We start from the raw sequence: 18,480 nt of genomic DNA, 5'->3' as shown, positions 1-18,480 counted from the left end.
CAAGGAACCACTTGGTTTAAACCCTTCAGATGAATCTTTTTGTTTTCCTAGCAGTCCATAATACTCTCAATACTTTTCTCCAGCACCACAGCTCAATGGCATCAGTTCTCCTTCTATCCTCCCTAGTCATTGTCCAACTCTCTGATGCATAACAAGTGATTGCAAAGACCATGGCCTGTATCAGACACACCTTAGTCTCTAGAGAGACACCGTTGCTCTTCAGTACTTTGGAAAGGTCCCTAACAGCAGACTTTCCCATCGCAATATGTCTTTTAATTTGCTGGCTACTTGTGCCAAGAATGTTGATTGCGGAGCCAAGCAGACTAAAGCTGTGAACAATCTCAATCTCTTCACCATCCATCCTGATGCTGCCAATTGGTCCAGTGGTGATAATCTTTGTCTTCCTGACATTGAGCCTCAGGCAATACTGAAGGCTGCAGTCCTTGACCCTCTGCAGCAAGCGTTTCAGGTCCTATGATCTTATATACTACTCTGGAGATGAAAAGGTGAGGAAAAATGGTGGGTTTTTTTTTCATTACATGAAGTATAACTATAAAAATATACCCTAATAAGTTGACAACAGCAAACAACCTTTCAATTCCATTGATTTGGAACAGAGTCATAGGTGACCCTACAGTGGGTTTTCAGAGGCTGTAAAGCACATGGGAGGAGACTGTCCATTTTTGTCCCTTGGAGCAGCTGGTGGATTTGAACTGCCAGCGTTTGGGTTGACAGTGTAACTCTTTACCACTAGGTCACCAGAGATCCCCAATAAGCTAACACACCTAATAAACTAGCATTGTTGTTTTTATTACCTGCGCTGGAGTTGACTACAACTCTTAGTGACTGTAAACAATGGCTCTGAACCTCCCCCTATCCTGAGCCAACCTCACCATCTCTGACACACCTAACTCCATTGCCACAGTCACAGTGTCAATCTATCTCATCCAGCGTCCTCTTCTCCTGCCCTGACCCTCCACCCTTTCAAGCATGATGTCATTCTCCAAGGAGACAACATGCCCAAATTACGTGAGATAAATCCTTGCCTCTAAGGAGCACCTGGTTTCACCCTCCCCCAGAGGCTTTGGAATGTTTTGTCCCTCATTGCTTACTTCTTGGGCAAGGCCATCCATTGAAACCCCCACCATGGCTGACCATACGATGGTCTCTGTGTGTCTGTTCAAGGCCAAGACATCATTGGAAGGCTGTGACTAGAAGTCAGGAAAAGTAACAGAGTCATCATTTTCATGCAGAGTGTTTAAAACATTGAACTCCAAACAGAAGGAACACAGTGGGCTGTTGTGAAGGGACTGCTGTGGGGTGCTATTTATGGCTATGTTTTGGTTTACCCTCAGCACACAGGGTACAGTTGAAAATGACCTCAGCTGAATATGCTCTTTTGTATTTCAAGGTAAAATTTCCAATTTTTTGCATGAAGCCTGTCAACTCTATGCCTATTTCCCTGTTTTTCCCTCCTTTTCCAGAGAAACATACTCATCCCTCCTCCCCAACCACCCCTAGTCTGGCCTCTGAATCCTTTGGAGATGGGATATGTATATATGTTATTAGCACAGCATTAGGTTTTTAGGGTAAGATAGACCTGGGCTCAAATACTTCCTGGTTCATAGATTACTTTGGATTTTCTGACTCTGTTACTCCATATATTTCCCCCATTCCCTCTGTTACACCATATTAAAAAAATGGAAAAATAATAGTACCAACCAACAGAACTCTTCTAAGAATATATGGAATAAATTGCTTCAGACTGTTGTTTTTCTCTCTGCACCCATCATTTTGGCTTAATCCATAGAATCAGGCTTCTGCATCAGTTGTTTTTTTCTTGATCCTTGTTTTTATCTTGTGCTCCAGAACCACCTGAGTGGGTTAAGCTGAAGGCTCTCATTACGTTGCCGTTCTTTCTGCCCAGACCTTGGGCCTTTCCTTAAAGCTCAACAACCTTAAACAACAGCCTTGGTTAGACAAGAAATATGAGTAATCTCAATAATTGTTAATTTTATTAAGGATTTACTATGTACCCAACTTACTATCATTTCCTGTTCACAGCAACCCTAGCATTGTTGTTGTTGTGTGCCATCGAGTTGGAACTGACCCATAGCTGACTCTCCAGTGGGTTTCCAGAAGCCGTAAATCACAAGAGAGGAGTTGGCCATCTTTCTCTCACAAGCAGTTGGTGGATTTGAGCTGTGTGCCTTCAGTACTGAAAAGTACAGCTTCTTACCACTAGGCCTCTAGAGCTCCCTAATGGTGTTGTTGTTATGTGTCATTGAGTTGCCTGCAACTCATAGTGACCTTATGTACAATAGCTGCGAAGCCCGCCCTGTCCTGAGCCAGTCTCACTGACGCTGACACACTTTCCCCCATTATCCCATCAATCCATCTCATCTAAGGTCCCCTTCTCTTGTGCTGGCCCTCCACCCTTCCAAGCATGATGTCCTTATCCAAGGACCTGTCCCTCATGGCCATGTACCCAAAATATGTGAGACAGAGCTTCAAAATCCTAGCCTCCAAGGAGAAACTTTGTTTCACCCTCTGCAAGAAAGACCTATTTGTTTTTCTTGGTGGCACATGGTATTTTCAAGACTCTTTCCTAGCACCAGAACTTAAAGGCATCAGTTTTCATTCTGTTATCCTTAGTCATTGTTCAGCTCTCTGAAGCATAACAAGTAATTGCAAAGACCATGGCCTAGATCAGGCGTATGTCTCTAGACTGACATCGTTGCTTGTCAGTTCTCTGGAGAGGTCCCTGACAGCAAATTTTCCCAGTGCAATTTGTCTTTTGATTTCCTGACTGTTGGTGCCTAGAGTGTTAATTGTGGAGCCAAGCAAGCTGAAGCTAACAACTTCTTCTCCATCTATCCCTTCTCCATCTATCATGGTGCAATTGGCCCAGAGGTGAGAATCTTTGTCTTCTTGATGTTGAGCTTCCATCAATATTGAAGACTATAGTCCTTGATCTTCTGCACCAAGTGCTTCAGGTCCTCCTCAGTTTCAGCAAGCAAGGTTGTGTCATCTGCATAAAGTAGGTTGTTGATGAGTCTCCCTCCAATCCTGATGCCACATTCCTCCTTATAAAGCCCACTGGTAGCACCACTAAAAATCCATTTTATGGATCAGAAAGCTGAATGTTAGTGAGTTAGTGAGTTTGGGTCCAAGATTATGGGCTGAGAGTGGCAGAAGTCGAATTCTAACCCAGTTCTGGTGGCTTTTTCCGTAGATGTTATGCTGCTAACTTTACAGCCAGGTGTCTCCTGTGGCTTAAATTAACCAACAAATCCACCAGCAGCTTGAATCCACTAGTGGGAGCTCTGAGGGAGAAAGATGGAGAGTTTATTCTCATAATTTCTTCTTGTTTTTGTTATGTGTGGTCACATTGGAACTGACTCATAGCTGACTGTTCTCTGTGGGTTTTTTGAGCCTGTAAGTCTCTTGTGGAGCAGCTTGTGGATTCGAACCATGTGCCTTTGAGTTGGCAGCAGCAGTTCCTTACCACTAGGCTACCAGAGCTCCATATGATTTACCGCCTCAGAAAGCTGATGGAGAGTCAGTCTGGGTCAGAACCAACTCAGTGAAGTTTTGATGTTTAACCCCAGAACCTTCTATTTAAATCAGCAATTTCTTTATTTTTAAGAATTCCCTGCATTTTCATTCCTATCTTTCTCGGGTCATTGCCACAGTAGCCACACTTTACTGTAATCACTTAAATACATTATTCTCATCTGACTTTCTCAGCAAAGTCCTTATGTAGACATTTCCACATGCAATTTACAAATGAGAGGGCTGAACTGAAAAAAAAAGTGTTCTTTAAAGTCTATTAGTTGTGAAGGAAACTGGAATTCAAATACTGAGTATGATTTCTTGGCAGCCCTTGAACTCTTTGTAGATATTAAGCCAGGTAAACAAACTCTGTAAGGGAGGTCATATTAGTATCTCCATTCTACAGAGAGAGAAACTGAGGCATAGAGAAATGAAGACACTTGCTGCAGGTAGAGCTGGATTGTATGCTCAGGGAGTCAGGCTGGAGATTCTGGGCTTTCAACCACTAGCACTTTGCTGCTGTAAGAAATGAAAGATGCGAGGTGAGATGTGGGGAAGAGCAGATGATTTTCGAGGCAGGGGGACATGTTACTGTCTGAGAGAAAGGTTCAGAGGACCCAAGACCTACAAAAGTTCTGGAAGAATGCTCTCTACACCCACATGGATGGAAGCCTTCTTTTCCTCAAAAGGCCACCCTGGAGATTTTTCCAGCATTAAGCAATGGTGTAGGTGTTTTGTTTCCTTTAAGCCCAACAGAGACTGATCATTAGGAAATTGCTTCAGACTCTTTAGCAGGCTCTGCCCCCACTCATTGGCTACAAAATTCTCAGAAGAGATACAAGTCAACAGTTTTAAATGACGTGTGTGTGTGTGTGTGTGTGTGTGTGTGTGTGTGTGTGTGTGTAGGCTTTTTATCAGAGAAGGCAATGAAGAAATACGTATTGAGTAGCTAGCTACCATGTGCCAAACACAGGGGATGTTAAACTTCACCGTCACAGTTTTCAAATTGCGATTAGTCTCATTTTACAGAAGAATAAACTAAGGATCAGATCTACAAACTGTCTTACCAACATCAACTGGCAAGCTAAGGAGGTCGGCTAGGATCCAAATCCATTTAATAATTTCATACTCTTAACTAGCTCCTTAGGGAGTTCTGGTGGCTTAGTGGTAAGGAATTGCATTGTCAGTGCAAAGGTATGAGGTTTGAATCCAACAGTTGCTCTGAGAGAGAAAGATGGCCAATCATCTACCAAGCAATTTACTGTCTTTGAAAACCCACTGGAGGGTCAGCTATGGGTCAGTTCTGACTTGATGGTTCACTGCCCTACTACCACCACCAGCACCACCAGCACCACCAGCACCACCAGCACCACCACCACCATCACCACCACCGCAACCTTGCCACTTTTCATTTGCCTATGACTACTATAGGGGAATTATTTTTGACTAGACACAGAATTTAGTTTGCCTGGTATATGTTCTGATCTAAGCTTTGTCCCGTAGATAAAACACTTCCTTATTTCACTCTTCCATACACACAGATCTGAAAGTTATTATCCTGAAGGGCAATTTTAAGAGAATAAAAACCAAACCAGTTTCCTCCCCCAGGGGAAGTTTCTAAGATATTTTTATATCTTAATGAGTTTAAGTCCAAGATCACAGGGCTAAGAGTAGAGGAGGCTGAACTTCAGTGGAAGCTGAGGGGTAAAAGGAAGAAATTCACAGACCTGACAGTATGAAGATATAAAATTCCTGTGAAAGGCATCATGGAGAAAGGTTGATGATAAAGTATAAGTCAGCCTTCAATACATATGACAAAGCCTTAATATTCAGAGTATGTAAGAATCTTTAAAATCAATGAAGAAAATATAAACACCAGTAGAAGAATGGAGAAAGACCATTAACAGAAGACACATACTAACTATCAACAGACAGAAAATATTTACTCTTACAGGTTACAGGAAATGCAAAGGAAAGGAACAATGAATAGACTTTATTTCCTCAATAAATTGACAAAAATATTACATGATTGACAAGATCCATTGTTGGCAAAACACAGGGACACTATTGACAAAGATACAAATTGGAACAGCCTTGGAGGACAATTTGACAACTGCTAACAAAATTCTGAAGGTACACAATTTTCCCCTAGAAATTCTAATTTATGTCTTCCTCCAAGAGAAAATATCTTATATACATAGAGAGAAACACACTAAAGTTCATCTTTGTTTAATTCTTCTTCCCTAATAGCCAGACACAAGAAACTACTTAAGTGCTTAACAACAGGGCATGCTTGGAATGATTTGTAAATGGCAAACTCTAGAATTACTCCCAGTATGTGATAGACATGAACTAGTTTGTTATGTCTTAATAGATTCCAAAATAGGTTACTAAATGACAAAGAGTTACAGCACAGTATTACACTATAACCCCACACGCTCCTCAGAGCAACTCTGGCTCATTTACTTTGGACATGTTGACAGGAAAACCCAGATCCCAGCAAGGGAATTGTGTCTGATAATATAGGGGTTATGTAACAATGAGGGAAACCCATATGAGATGGACTGGTATTTGGTCAAAGAAAAATACCAACACAGCAACTCAAGCATAGAAATGGCAGCAAAGTTGGCAGAGGACCAGGTAATGTTTTCTTTTGTTGTATCTTGGTCAGCAACCAACAATGACAAAATGCATTAAAAAGATTAAATGAATAAACACAAAATGTATAATGGTGGTGACTTCTGAAATAAGAAGAGATCATACCTTCCTCTCTATTCTTTTCCTTTGCCTGAGTTATACAATATAGTTCTAGCATTTTTCAATTGCTTGCCATTAACAAGTCTGCCATAGAGACCGAATAACTTAAGAGCCTTGTGCTAGAGGTTTGTTCAGCATATAGAGAAATACTCTAATCCCAGGCCAGTGCTCCCTCCTCTGCTAATTAGAATGGCATGTAGCTTACCTAGAAGCCATTTTGATCTCATCTTCTGTCTGTTTTTCTGTCTCTCTCTCATTTCCATAGGTGTTCACATATCTGAACGTGCACATGCACATACATACATTCTTCTGTCATGTACACACAGAGTAATTAATGCATGCTCTGCCTCATGCCCCAAGAACTCTTGAATCACGGACCAAAACAGTTCTTGTCATCTTGATAAAACACGTACACAATCACAACTCAATGCAATTACAACAAAACTAACAAATTGTCATCCCTTCTGAGCCCAAGCCTTGATTTAAACCATGGGGTCCAGTGGGCACATGTTGGATGTGAAGCTCCTTAAATAATGGCTTCGCTAGCCTAAAACATATCAGATGTTCTTTTAGCCTTAGCTCGCCCAAGACATAAACTATGTGTTCAGGGGAAAGCAAAGTCAAATGACTCATGACAGAGTTTGTTTTTAGTATGAATTATTTTTTCTGGCTCCTTGCTTTTAAAGGCAGATCCTTTTCAGATGGGCTGAAGCAAGGACTGCTTGGAGCCTGGCTCAGCAGGCTCACCTTCCCACCCTTTCTGAAAGCCTGCAGCAGATGAGAGCAAGAGAGAGGAAGAGAGAGGAAGAGAGAGAAAGAGAGCTCAAGGTTCATGATGATCTCTTCCATCATGCATTGCAGCATTTTTTTCCTCTCCTTTGAAAACAGCCTAACTGCAGCCCTGGGGTAGCTGTGTGAGGTGGTAGAAAGAACACTGGATTTTGAGCGTAAAAGGCTAGAGTTCCAATTTCAGTGGACATTGACTAACTGTGTGGTGCTGAGAATGCCACTTGACATCTCTGGGCTGCAGGTCCCTCAATTGTGAAGTGGGAAGAATAATGAGCATTGTGCTGGATGGTGGTGGGGATGCAGTGTGCTAACATTATAAGGCAGGAGAGTCTGTTACAGTGAAAACACTCAAAGGCCCTGGACTGGGCTTACTGGGATCAGAGAGGTGGTCTATTTATCCGTATCCTGGTAATGTTCTACCAGGTGGGCAGAAATTATCTGAGGAAGGCAAACAACAACAGAGAGTGGATGGAATGAATAACTGTGACAAACAATAGTTATCATTCTTTGTATTTGCCATATGCCAGGCATTGTTCTGTTTTACAAAATTTATTACTCTTCACAAATGTCCACATTTCACAGTTGAGGAAACTGAGACACAGGGAAGTTAAGAAATCTTATGGAGGTGGTAGATGGAATTTGGTCCAGGACTTAAGAACAATAAATGACATAGTTGAGCCTCTATATCTTGTGGTTCCGAATCTTTATACTTTAATAAACAAAGTGCTAGTCAATAAGCCTTTTATTTTAAGAACTACCTTCCCTCTGTAACTTGATTTGTGCCACTGTTAGAACCTCTACTTGGAATATTATTGCTTTTAATTTTTGACTCGTGTACTTTTAACTTGTTAAATTTGTGTCTTCTAGGCTGTACCAGTTCCATGAAGCATCTTCAAGGATATTAACATGTATGGCTAAGCACAATTGACACAATGCATCTAAATTCCAAAATCAATCTCCACAATAGTCTCCCTGTTTCCTACTGCCAAAGGGGCCCTTTAGAGTAGTGAGAAAAGATCTTCACCCTGAAACCTACAGCGTCCCTTTTCAGTAGGAAGTAGCTAAGAGAATACGCCATCCCCTTTTCCTTATGAATCAGGGTGAAGTCTCTCTCAGGGAGGAGTGATAGGGAATGGCAAAGGACACACTGACAAAGGAGATTAATCAGAACTGGCTTTGACAAGCACTGTGGCAATGGGCAATTAAAACAGACTTTCAAGGAATATTCAACCTGAATCCTTCTGATCATATGGAGATTTTTGAAAGTATTTCTTTGAGTTTATTATGTTTAATTTATTTGTTTGTTTGTGTATAAAGGATGATCATCTAGATGATAACATAATTATGATAAAAACAAAAGGGGGGAAATATGGGAAACCAATACTAAATATTTGTAATAAACTGAGTGCTATTTTAAAAATAAATAAATAAATAAAATGACAAAAAAAAAAAAAGAAATCTTACGGAGGCCACACAGGTGGTTAGTGGAAAGATTGAGATGCACGCATTAGCTTTAGAAAAAGATGAGAGGGAAATGTGCAACATTGGCAAGCCAGATGCTCCCTATGTAGATTCTAAGGAAAGGTTACATCAGGACTATCCACACCCTCAGATCATTTCAGAATTACAGGCACGTGGGTTCCTACATCAGAGGTGTGGTCAACTCTGTCCCTATGGCAAAACAGTGGGAGAACAGTCAGAACCACCCAGGAGTATAGCAGATAGGGTGCCCTGTGCTCACAGAGTCCCTACACAGCTAGAAGAGTGAGTACGCGCAAACCAGGCTACCGGCCAAGGAGGACACAGAGCTTCCGGGATGGTAGCCATATATACATTCAATATATCTACCTCCTTACCAGGTTGGAAACTTCCACACACTACTTCACTTTATAAGTTAGAGGACTGCAACTTAACTTGATGTCATACCACAGGTGTAACCCAGGTCCTATTTCCCAAGCTAGTCATCTGTCTCTGGCTTCTGGACTCCACTAACACCCTTCTCTCCTCCATTCCCAGAATGTATGTTATCCCTATCTCTTTGCCCCCCCTCATTCCTTCATTCACCTGTTAGTTCCCTTTAAGGAAAGATTAGAATGTTGGCCACTGAGCTTTGATATGTCTAGTCCTATTGGTAAGGATATCTCTTAGCTTGATATCTCATTAACTAATTGAATAATCTACTTAGCAAGCAATCTTTGATGATAGTATGAGTCTGATAGTCTGCCAAAAGGTAAAGGATAAGCAGTTATTTCTTAGAGTGAATGAACAATATGCTTTTGGTTTAAGATCTCCATCGCATGAGCTATCTCTGCATTATGGGTACAGATAAAATACTCTGCTTATTCATTCAGTTATTTATGAATGTTTTCATCCAATACACACTAAATTCTCCTCTGGATTCATGAACACTTCATACCTCAGATCTAAATTTTATACACCCTTCTCCTATCCCAGTTCCTACTTACACACCGAGGAAAGTTTCTTTGACGCTCCAAGCCCAAGTGAAGTGCATAATCTTGTTGCTGTTAAGTGCCGTCGATTTGAACATAGTGACCCAATGCACAACAGGTCTGAACTCTGTTTTATCCTGTGCCAACCTCACAATCTCTGACACATTTGAGCTCATTGCTGCAGACACTGTGACAATCCACCTGGCTGAAGGTCTTATTCTCCTTCACTATCCCTCCACATTCCCAAATATCATGTCCTTTTCCAAGCCTCCGGCCTAGTGGCAAGAAGCTGCACTGAAGTCCTGAAGGCACTTGATCTGAGTCTACCGGCTGCTCTTCAGGAGAAGGGTTGATAATCTCCTCCAGTGCGATTAATTGCCTCTTAAAATCTGCCAGAGGGTCAGGTATGAGTGAGTTCTGATTCAAAAGTACACAATAATAACAGCAATGTGTCCAAAGTATGTGAAATGAAGCTTTGCCATCTTTGCTTCCAAGAAGCAATCTGGCTTCACATTTTCCAAGATATATCAGCTTGTTTTTTAGACAGTTGATGGGATATTCAGTACTTTCTTCCAACATCACAGTTTAAAGGCATTGTTTTTCCTTATGTTATTATATTTATTATTATTATTATTATTATTAATTATTCTCATCAGCATAGCAAATGACTGAAAAGACCATGGTCTGAATCAAGTGCACTTTAGTCCTAAACTAACATCATTGCTCTTCAGTAACTTGGAAAGGTCTCTGACTGCAGATTTTCCTAATGCAGTAAGTACATCTCCTGGGCTTCTGACTGCTGGTCCAAGTATACTGATTATGGGTGCAAACAAGATGAAGTCATTGACAGTTTCAATCTTTTCTCCATCTATCAGGATGTTGGCTATTGGTCCAGCAGTAAAATTTTTGTTTTCTTGACATTGAGATGCTATCCATATTGAAGTCCCAAATTTGGTGTATTGAAATACACCAAATGCCAGAGGTGCACTATAATTGTATCTTTTTATTGCATTTCTTTTCTGCAAAAATGTGAGAAAGTTGAGAGCAAAGACTGAGTCTTGTTCAGAGCTCTCTCTGTTGACATAGGGACAAAGGAGCGTAAGTGGCTGGCACACAGATGGCGCTCAAGAGACGTGTTTAAAAAATTCATTAAAGAAAGAAATGTTACCATCATAAAACAGGCTTTATCACAAATTAAGGCTTTGCTCTTAATGACTCCAAGTTAGCCTGGAGGCAGAAAGGAAAGTCACCATACATGGCAGGATACTATATCTAAGATCTAGTCTGTGCTATAGGAGCACTGAGGAATTAACTGACCACAGGGTTGGTTTTCATGTTGCCTTATGTTCAGCCTAATTTTACTTAATCAGGATGGAGATATGGGAATGTAGGTGCAGGGGAGGACATACAAGACGTAACCTTTATCTGGCAGTTCTCTCCATTGAATAATACCTCAAAATTTCTGGAGTTCCAAGGTGTTCCTCTGCATTCAGTGAAACCATGGTGTGATACAGAAAACAGAGTCAAAAAATAATGTCACAGAAAGAATACCTCACACACTCCAGCCTTTTCCTTTGACATTCAACTCACTTGGTTCGCTTCCACCTCAGAATCTCATCTTAAACACCTCCTCTTCAAGAAGGGCTTCTGTCCCCCTTTTCACAGCCAGTCATTCATGTCCACTCTCTATGTACACTTGTCCTCTTATATTGTTTTACTTCCTTTCACAAGCCCATCTCCCCAGCTGAATCCTATCATTTGTTAAAATGACTCATTTTTTTGGAATCTCCCCACTGAAATCTAAGCTCTGTGAAGGCAAGCACTGCTTTCCCCTCAACAGTGACAGATACTCAGGGAGAAGAGATAGATGTCATAGTTGGAGGAGACACACATACTTCCAGAGGGAGAGCTGGTTAATGGGACAAGGGAAAGTGACACTAACTCTGACTCATAATTCAAGGAAGAACTAGTAATGTTTGCTTTTGTATCCTTACTTTACGTTCCTGAGCACATGTGTAAAAAAAAAATGAGGATGTAAACAGCTCTTACACCATGGTATTGCTATGATGATGATTCAAAGAGTTAAATAATATAAAGGTATTAGGAAAGTGCTTTGCATATAGAAAGCATAAACAGTAAGTGTTACCAAACACCATTTCTAGGTCCCTAAGTAATAGAGTTTGTGCTCCTCTGTTAATGAAAAGATTGGCAGTTTAAATTCATACAATGGGACTGTAGGGAGTTCTGGTGGCCTTGTTCAGAGGGAATTCTGCTGTTAATCCAAAGGGGGCATCTCTCTGGCAGTTCAAATCTGCCAGCAGGTCCTCAGAAGGGGAAACAAGCAATCTCTGTGCGATGAGTTTGAGTTTTTGTTTTGAATGTTGCTATGAAAGAAATTCCTGGCAATCTGCTTCCTCAAAGATTACAGCCAGGAAAAGCATATGGAACAGATCTACTTCTGTCGTACATAGGGCTGCCACGAGTTAGAATCAGCTAGAGACAAAGTTTGGTTTTTGTTTCAACTTTATCATCACTAACTGTGGTGTTAGGATTTTTCATTTTTGTATCTATTGACTTAAACCTGACTACATATTCACAATGTATAAATAAGTGGATCTTTGAGGTTCTACTCGCCACTCTTATCTCTGGGGGTGTGGTCTCCAGCTGCTTCCATTGCAGACACAGGATTTGCCTTTGATCAGTGTCTTCTATGTCAGCAATAGTAGCTGTGAGGCTAACATAAGAGAGAGAGCTGGCCAGACTGGAGAGAGACTGTGGCAAAGTGTAGCCTGAGGGAGCCCTGGAGTCAGAGTTAACTGATTTGAGATTTTTGCTCCAAGACGTTGGGATCAAATTTGGACTTTCACTGTGTGATATCCTTTGTCTGTCTTACCCCAATGTAATTCCTTAACAAACCCTACAATTGTAAGTAAAGTTGAGTCTATCAGATTAAATATTAGATTCAATGCTTTTTAGAAGTAGGTGCAGTGAAGTAGGGGGCCATGTCTGACTTTATAATTAGTATTTCAATATTGTAAATGCTATTGATAGGGACCATTCCTCTTTAAGAAGTTAACAGAGATTGGATGCAGCCTTTTCCACATTGACCTTGTTTCATTTATACTATCATTATAAAGAGAGATGGCAGCTAGTTAGCTTCTGTTTAGAAGAATGAAATATATAGATGTGTACTATATTTACTTACTCTTTAATAGTGAAGTATACAATTGACATATCAAGGGAAATGTATCCCCTACTTTTGACTATAGTGAAAAAACAATGTTACAAGGATTTTATCCATATTTCCATAATCAAAGAAGTAAAATGTTTTAAATAAACACATCCAGGTTTTTTAAATAAAAAAAATATAAACATTTAAAACATATAAGCATGGTTAATAATGCAGAGAAACTAGAAGAAATGATAATGAAACGATGGAAAGAGCATAAAGTCTAGAAGTCTGAAAGAAAAACTTATAATCATTAATATGGACAGAGAACGCTGAAAAAATGAAAGAGAACACCTGGGAATAAGAGAAGGAAGAATGAGCCCATAACCGGGAATCAAAGCACCACATGCAGTCATCATTTCAGGGCCTTCACTGTAGGAAATGTCTGTTATGAAGGCAAGAAGAACAATCACACTGCTGTAAATAAGAGCAGTAGTTAAACATACAAAAGAAATGCCAAGATGTATTGTTAATAACTATAGAAGTTGGCTCAAACAGTGTTTGTTGTTGTTGTTAAGTGCTGCAGAGTGGGCTCAGATACATAGCTGCCCTCTATCAAACAGAACAGTGTATTCAATGCTAAACAGTCTCCTGTAAAGACTCAGCTCTTTATACTAACGCCTTTCAACTAACCTTTCTTTGTTAGTTTTTGTTTTTCTCCAACAGAAGTCTGGCAGATAGAAAGGGCAACCTATCTCAACCAGGCTGCCACTGCCTTCTCTCCCTTTCAACCCCAGTAAGCCAGGAGTACTTAGGCATTCCATCTCTAAGAACAAGGATGGGTTTTGAAAGAGAAAAGACGCACTCCCAGGTCCAAGTATTTAAGCAGCTTCTGCAAAGCTCCCGGAAGCCGCTAAGTGTCACTATTGTAGAACTAACAGAAGCTGAACCAACCAAAAAAAAAAAGAAAGAAAAAAAGGCGCATATAGTACATTGAGCACAAAACACCACAAAAGCAAACAGAGCTCGAAAGGCAGATAACATTTATTACAGAAGCTACAAACAAATTACAATCTCAAAGACTATTATTAATTTCTTCTTGATTCAAAGGCTCACCCCAAGAAAAAGAGACATCTCTTTTCTCAACCAGAAGACAATTCTCAGGGTTGTTTCCTCTCTCGGAAGCACTTGCTTTTAGGGCTTTACTTGAAATTCACAGGATGACAAAAGTTTGTGATATAAATTATTTTCTAATCAAGGCTGGCTTGACGGCATGAAAAAACTCATTTTCAGAGTAAAAACAAAGATAGCGAGAGCTGGCGGAAAGGGGAGTGTAATTATGTTAGTTTGATATTCACCCAAAAGCTATAATCTTATTAAATATATTTAAATATGGTTTTCATTTAGATTTGGCAGCTTGATTAATGAGGATGCATTAAATAATACCTGGCTGCTAAAAGTATATTGGGGAATCAGTGCCACATAAAACATATACCAAGTACATTTCTGCTTGATTGTTACTTAAGCCTTCTCTGTTCCCTTGGCTGTGGGCACACACGTATTAAAAATTAAGTACACACACTCAGTGTATGTTCAGCTCTTTTAAAAGGTTTTGTTCCCCTTTAAACATGCAATGGAAAGTGAACTCAACTCTGGAGAAAGGTAATGGATTCATCCCTTTGGGGAAGCTGTTCTGTTTATCAAAAGACAGGAGACAGGAGGGTCAGAAGCAGGGAGGGAAATTCCCAAGTGATGAACAAAGAGAGATGCCCACTTTAGAGAGGAACTGAAATGAGCTTGTACACACAGCTTAGTGCTTAGCTCTTAGCCATAGCTGAGAGGTCAAAGGAATAGTACCTTTTACCAGGAGGTTATGTGGGGGCCAGAAGGGTAAAGAGTCTCTTTAAGATATGCAGGGAGATTACTGGCTAAACAACTGTTGATAGATACTAATTGGTTCTGAAGAATTAAAGAAACACTGTTTTCTTTCTTTTGAGCACCTATAGTTTACTGGGCATCATCCTTGAAGAGCTAGGAGTAGCATGGAAGATAGAGGATGGAGTGTGAGTGGCTTGCCAGTCAATTTTCATGAAGACTCCACATATGCAGAATAGAATTGCTTCACAAAGTCTTCAAGTCTGTGACCTTTTGGAAGTCTATCCTTTGATGTGTCTCTGGGTGATTTGAACCACTAACCATTTGACTAATGAATTGATGGCCCAATGCTTTAAGCTTTGGTGTCACCCAGGGACTTCATCAGGTAATGATGATACAGTAAACTGCTGCTATTTGGAGTCAGAAGCAACTCAGAGTTGACCTTCCAGAGAACTTTCAGAGAACTATATCTGGTCTAATTTTCTTCTTAAACTACCTTTCCATAAAGGGAAAACTATTTTACTCAGAAATGTTATTTTTCAGAAATGGCTTTTCAAGTTATCTTGCTATACTTTGCTTCTGTGATAACATGAGGAATAGCTGGAGTTTTGACTCTGAATGTGGGAGAACTGTTGCTCACTGGGCGGAAAGAGGAAACTTGTTTTCACTTCATCACTATTCTTGTCTTTTGCTCTGCCTGATCTAACACCCCACATAGATGGTATCTGGCCAGAGCTGCCTCCTAGTCAAGTTTTCAGAAACTAGCTTTGAGGGCTTTTTTTCTTTCAAAATCTTCTGGTAATTCTGATGTCTTGTTTTTCTCGCATGGTGATTTTTGGAAGCCTTATTGGTACCGAAGAAGAGGAAAAACTCATTTATTGAGCAGCTTCTGTACATCAATTAGTTTTCATAGAACATTGTATCTCCAAACAACCTAGTATGGTAAGTAACAGTAGTTGCTTGTTTTTTAGATCTAGACATGTATATATATATAATTCCTGGTGACATGGTAATTTAAGTACTGGCCTGCTAGTCAAAAGGCTGTTTTTTTCTTATTAGTATTCACGACCTTGGACTGTGATAGAGGGTCAAGATGAGTCGGATATATAGAGGGTATATGTGTCTGTGAGTGTGTTTCTCTCTCTCTGTGTATGTGTGTATATATATATATAAAATCTGCAGTTAGGGACCTCTCCAAATTATTGAGGAGTAATGATGTCAATTTGAAAACTAAAGTGTGTCTGACTCAGGCCCTTATCTTTCTGATAACTTGCTGTGCATCTGAGAATTGGACAGTGAATAAGTATGTCAGGAAAAGAATTGACACCTTTGAGCTGTGGTGTTAGAGAAGAGTGCTCTCTGAATGCAAGAATGATGAGACTTTGCATCACATATACTTTGGACCTGGTGCTAGGAGGGACTATTCCTTGGAGAAGAACATGATTCTGGGAATGGTGGAGAGCCAGTGAGAGGGAGGAAGACCCTCAACCAGGTGGATTGATGTGGTGACTGCCGCAATGGGCTTTGCATGTCATGTAGTGTGAGGATGGCTCAGGTTAAAACAGGGTTTGGAGCTTTTGTTCATTGGGTCTCTATGATTCATCCTTGACTCGATGGCACATAACAACAAGAACAACGACAACATACTGGATATACAAGAAGCCCTGGTGGCCTAGTGGCAAGAAGCTATACTACAATCCTGAAGGCCCAGGGATTGAGGCCACAAGCTATTTGCAGGAGGCCAGATAATCTCCCATGCAATTAGCTGCTTCTGAAAACCTGCTGGAGGGTCAGCTATGGGTCAATTCTGATGCTATGGTATATAACAACAATATCATATATATTACAACTATTCATATATATAGATATAAAATGTATTTATACAATACTATATAATATTCTTTACGTTTAAGGACAACAACACTAAGGCTTAGAAAAATTATGCAAATAATGTGCACATTCTACATTTTATCTGGAAGTCAGAATTGCAACTCTAACTTTGTAAGCATGCTCTGCTTCATATTCTGTAGATGGGTATATTAACACATGTTAAATTACAGAGATGGGTATGGATTCCAAGGCTGCTTAACTTGAAAACCTTTTTCAATCTTCAACTCCATTGGTTCTCTCCTGACTGAAGAGGTGGAGGATATAAAGGAAACTGAGTACTGGGAGTGGGTATAACATAATTCTATTTCTCTCTTAGGCCACCTACTTCAAAACACTAGGAGAAGATGATCAAACTTCTACAGGCTCAGATATTGTTATCATGCACAACTGGGTTACCCATTTTCTCCACTGGAAAGAATCCCTAACGTGTTATCATGCATGCCAGTCTTTATAGTGAAGAGCGTCCTAATTTCAGGACCCGGGGAACTGGAGATGTTGTTCAGGAGCACACCCAGGAAAGCCTGCCGTGGTCGTTTACCATTTACATTGCACTCTTGCCTGGTACACTATGAACCTCAGCATTTTCAGATTTGTGGTTGTAAGTCCTTTTTATTCCAAAAGTCCTTTCTAATTACTCCCGTGATACTTTTAAATTCTGAAGGAAACATATTATATAGAAGTGAAAAATTTTACATCTGTATGTATGGTGAAACTTCATCTCACATACTTGGTTGAGGGTTTTTTTTCCCTTGAAAATGTTCCAATTTTCTTTTCTTTAAAATAAAATTTTTAATTTATACTGGTTTACTTACAAAGTTTCTATAGGTTGTTTTTCACACCTTTGGGCATATTGTTAGGAGGGTCCAGTCCTTGGAAAAAGACATGGTGCTTGGAAAGGAGGAGGATTAGTGAAGGAGAGAAGATGGGTTGACACAGTGACTGTAGAAATGGGTTCAAGAACATTAGAGATTGCGAGGATGACACAAGGAAGGTGAACTTCAGATCTGTGACTCCTAGGTTTGCTATGGGTTGTAGTCGACTTGATGGCACATTAACAGCCACTACAGCAATATGCTTTATATGAATTATCATCTTGCTTTGGCCAATTATGAGCTCTCTGGCTATGAACAGAGTCTGAGTCTCAACTTCCTCATTTGAGAAAAAAGGGGATTGGACGGGATGATTTCTGAGGACCATTTGAATTTTACATTCTGGTTCTTGTTTTTCATAGCACACAATGCTGGTTCTATTTACTTTCTTTAGTAGGCATGATTCATTATGACACTCAGCAGAACATTTATGTAAGTCACTAGTCAGTTCTGAATACCTGCCCTCACTGAGACAGGCAAATACCAAGCAAAGGAATGAGGGGCTATAATGACAAAAGCATGACATCGGGAGTCTATGAAGATTTGTCTTCGCTTCTGTCAATTTCTTATCATAATAGTAATAAAAAGGAAAATCATTGGGATTTTCTATGTAACAAAGGTTGCATAGATTTTCTATGTACCAAGAGTACAAATCAACAAGGTCTAAGAATATACTTCTGAAACATCAGCCATTGAAAACCTTATAGATTACAGTTCCATGCTGACAAACACAGGGTCACCGTAAGTAGATCCCTGCTCAGTGGCAGGTGACTCTATGTATCAAATGCTTTTATACTTATTATTGTTTCACAAATTATAACTCACATATTGTTGTTATGTGCCATTGATTCACTTGCGACTCACAACAACACTGTGTAAAACAGCTCTAAACTGTTCTGTCCTGTGCCAATTTCATTGTCTCTGAAACATTCATCCTGATTACCCCAGTCACCGAATCAATCCACCTCCTAGAGGGCCTTCCCTTCCCGCACCTGCCTTCCACTTCCCAAGCATGATGTCCTTCTCCAAGGACTGGTCTCTCCTTAAACATGTCCAAAGTATGTCAGACGAAGCCTCAGAATCCTTGCCTCCAAGGAGCAGCCCAGTTTAACCCTCTTCAGGATGA

At 40.2% G+C, this 18,480-nt stretch overlaps 1 protein-coding gene across 1 annotated transcript in view; it reads right to left on the bottom strand.

Annotated features, from left to right (window-relative positions):
• Positions 1-18,480, bottom strand: part of FGGY (FGGY carbohydrate kinase domain containing) — a 741,424-nt gene that overhangs the window by 91,990 nt on the left and 630,954 nt on the right. The gene's annotated exons all lie outside the window — the stretch shown is intronic.

The sequence above is a fragment of the Elephantulus edwardii genome, unplaced genomic scaffold (genome assembly GCF_000299155.1).
Source record: "Elephantulus edwardii isolate Elephantulus edwardi_28Jun2011 unplaced genomic scaffold, EleEdw1.0 scaffold00005, whole genome shotgun sequence".
Taxonomy (NCBI): Eukaryota; Metazoa; Chordata; class Mammalia; order Macroscelidea; family Macroscelididae; genus Elephantulus; species Elephantulus edwardii.
This window is presented reverse-complemented; position numbering and strand designations above follow the sequence as displayed.